General features: G+C 34.4%; 1 long non-coding RNA gene across 1 annotated transcript; it reads left to right on the forward strand.

Annotated features, from left to right (window-relative positions):
- Positions 1–1196: 1196 nt before the first annotated feature.
- On the forward strand, positions 1197–3228 carry LOC116501366. Its single transcript, XR_004254406.1, has 4 exons — positions 1197–1319; positions 1427–1528; positions 1767–1892; positions 3178–3228. It is a non-coding gene; the product is annotated as an uncharacterized LOC116501366 (long non-coding RNA).
- Positions 3229–3590: the final 362 nt, after the last annotated feature.

Raw genomic sequence — 3590 nt, forward strand, 5'->3', positions numbered from 1 at the left:
TTCGGCTTTCCCCTTCTCCTTAATCTCTTGGCCAGATATCAGAGACTTGCATAGTGTCCCATGCAATAGTCATAATAGTCAGCAGTTATTCTGAAACCCCTTTGTTCTCTTATCCCCTATTGAAACGAATTGCTGGACCATTCCTTTGCAAGATACAAGAACTATATACATTAACCACTCTGTTTTTCTTAGACTTGTGGTTACAGAAGGGCATGTAAGACAGAAGGTCCCATAAGTTGCAATACAGACAATGAAGCACAAGGACTGTAACAGAGAAAGCATGCAACTACAAAGCTTTTGGAAGAAATGAAAGCTTATCTAAATTCCTTCAGGTAAAGATTCATGGAAGACAGATGTTTGCAATGAAGCTTTGAACAATTCAGGAAGGAGGCAACAAAAAAAAACTCACACCTCAGATATATTTGAATAGTACTTGGGCAATGCTGGAACTTGCTTTTATCATGCTGTACTGGCATTTTAAGTATGCAGGTAAGTCCCTTCCAGCAGATTCATGAAACACACAGATAAAATTGTTTTATAATTGGGACGCTATATTAAATTAAGCTCTAATTACTTTTCCTACTGAAAGTGTATTAAATTAGAAAAAGCAGATCAAAGAGTTGAATATCTCAGAAATCAAGCAGATTAAAAACATACAGGTCTCAGGTACAGATGAGCCTAACATTCCCGTAATAGCAACTGACAGTTGCTGATAGACTACAATAAACAACCTAGCTAGTTCAGCGTAGAAGATAAATAGAGCAATAAAAATATTCAATGACCTGAATAAAAAAGTGCATGCATGCATGTGTGTGCAGATACATAAGTAAAGCAATGGAGTCACTAGTACTCACTGCTGACTATGCACTGAACAATAGTACAAGCTCATTTCCAAAGTTTATAAAGGCTAAGTATTTTCCATTGACATGAAGACAGCAAGAAACTTAAATACATTAAAGCAAGGCAATACCACTCTCATAGCTGTAGATACAGATACTGCATTCAAAAAGATTAGAACAAAGAAGGAAAGAAGGTAGGTCTACAAATAGAAAAAATGAAACAGATAATAGGAGTCTGAAATATCCAGTGCTGCCTTTGCTTCTGCATTCACACAAATTAGGAAGGAGTAGAAGGATATAAGGAAAAAAAAAAAAAAGATGCATGAACAAAAATAACCTCCCTTTGCACGTCAACAAGCAATATTAAACTGAAGATTAAAATGCTATCTTAATACACACTTAATATTTGCTGATATCATTTATTTTTATAGAGTGAATTTGGCAACTTTGGCTTTGGGTTATGTCTCCTCTTCTGTACTGGTATGTTATACTATATCTAGAAATCTTATAATGTGCTTTAGGCTTTAAGGTCATGATCTAATCAAAATACATATGGTTTATGTTCTGCTTATTGTAATAAACTTCAGGCTGCTACAAAATGTGACAGCATGACTCTTACTCTGGGTTCCTGGCTGGGTCTCCCAGCTGTACCTGCAGTGACACTCTACAGACATGAGGATCCTTCTTTGGTACGTTCAGCTTTTCAGTCTTTATTCTCAAGACATTGAAACTTTAATTATGATTGTAGTCTTCTTCTCTAATAAGCATCATTATTAAACTTACTAGCTTAATAAGCATCATAAGCATCTAAATTATAATTTGCACAAGACCCCCTATTTAAACTGTGGTGCATTCTGTAATCTGGCAAAAATGAAATAATGGAAAAATGTTAATAGAAGATTTTTGTTTGTTTGTTTTCCTCTTTAGTCCTTAGCAGCGGGGCTAACATCAAGTCAGCCTGTAGAGAAACTTCGTGCCCTGCCCCTGTGGCTCTCCTTGCAGTACTTGGGCCATGATGGAATTGTGGAAAGGATAAAGCATGCTTCACAACTAGTAAGCAGCACTTGGTTGGTTGGTTGGTTGGTTGGTTGGTTGGTTGGTTGGTTGAACAACATAGCCTTGATAATGGCTACATTGCTTCTCTGAGTATGGGCTGGGGGCTGTACTTGAGAATCATTATCAGAATTAACAGTCTGAATCTCCAAGCAGAGAAGAAGTTCAGTTAGCAGCACAGTACAAGTGATACCCAGATGGCTGTCACAGAACACTGTTACACTTAGGATTGTTTTTATAATAACTGTTAATACATCTTTTTGATCATGATGTGTTGTAGAGGAATCAGCTAGAAATATAGTAGTTATTGACAACATAGCATTAGTTCATACTGTTATGAACAAATAATGAAAGAAAAATAGTAATATCAGGGGGAACAATGTTTCCAGAATGTATATTTTATTAGCTTTAATGTGAAATACTTCATTTTTGTTCATTCTAACTATAAAAATCCACAATCTTTTTTTTTTCAATCACTTCTATATTAACTGTTTTGCTTGAAAACTGCTAAAAGACTTATTTTTGTACTCTTCTTGGCATTACACTGATTCAAGCAATAGTAAATTACAAAGCTTGACAAAAAGGATTTCAACACATTTCTTCAAATGCAGTAGCAAGTGTACTATTTTTGAATTAAGATCCTTCAGTAAAACTTACCGTCCGATATAACATGTATGTTAGAAAATGCCTTGTTTATGTACAAAGCATTTGTATTAAAAGTATAGCGCTTTCTCAAAATTCAGAGAAGAGCAAAGGGAAATGGAAAGCTTCTGTAAAGGTTAATGAAGAAACTATTGGCACGAAAGACCTAAAAGAGTGACAAAATAATGTTAGTCATTAAGATTTTTGTGGCGTTGAAGAGTGATCTTAGCTTTTATAATAGTCTATTAATAGTCTTTAACCACACAAGAATGTCTTCTCTAATGAAAATAATTTAAAAAGCTATCATAACCAGTTGCTATGGTAGCTTTGGGAAAATTAACTGTTCTGCTACACACTGTGCTTTAGTTAGTCAACGGAGCTGTATTATCTCTGCTACTTTGTCAACAAATACACTTAAGACTTGAAGAAAAACACTGTACACAGTGTTTTACGAGTAATGGAAAAATAATTTGTTTTGTATTACATTTATAAACAAGAACTAAATGGATCTCCAGCACCTCGTAGGGGTTTGTTAACAAATGGAGATTATGGTGGTGAGTGTTTAAAGTTTATCAGAATAAGTTTCAGCTTCTAAAACTGTTTTTGTCCTGTTCTTTTTTTCCTTTCTGCTGTGGTCTTCTAGAGTCAAAGGTTGCTGGAAAACTTGAAAAACCTGGATTTCATTAAAACTTCGATACGATCTGTATTTAATACTTCGGTTGTATAGCTTAGTCTTTACTATATTAAATGATAAAACTAATTTTTGTTCAAAGGAAATTATCTAAAAATATTTAAAACACAGTAATTAAAAATGTTTGGTATCCTTTTTAGTTAAGTTCAGGTATTCAGTGAAATTGTGTGGCTTGGTTGTGTATGGCCTCTAGATTGTACTTGTTCCATTGCTATGAACTCCTGCACTCATTGGAGCTGACAATAACATGCAGAAATTGTCTCCAGAGCTTGATTTAATTCCCATTTAAAATGTCCATTTGTTCAGTAATACATTTATGAAACAGATAATACATTTATGACAGCAATTTCCATAAGCCTCTCAAA

The sequence above is a fragment of the Aythya fuligula genome, chromosome W (assembly GCF_009819795.1).
Source record: "Aythya fuligula isolate bAytFul2 chromosome W, bAytFul2.pri, whole genome shotgun sequence".
NCBI lineage: Eukaryota > Metazoa > Chordata > Aves > Anseriformes > Anatidae > Aythya > Aythya fuligula.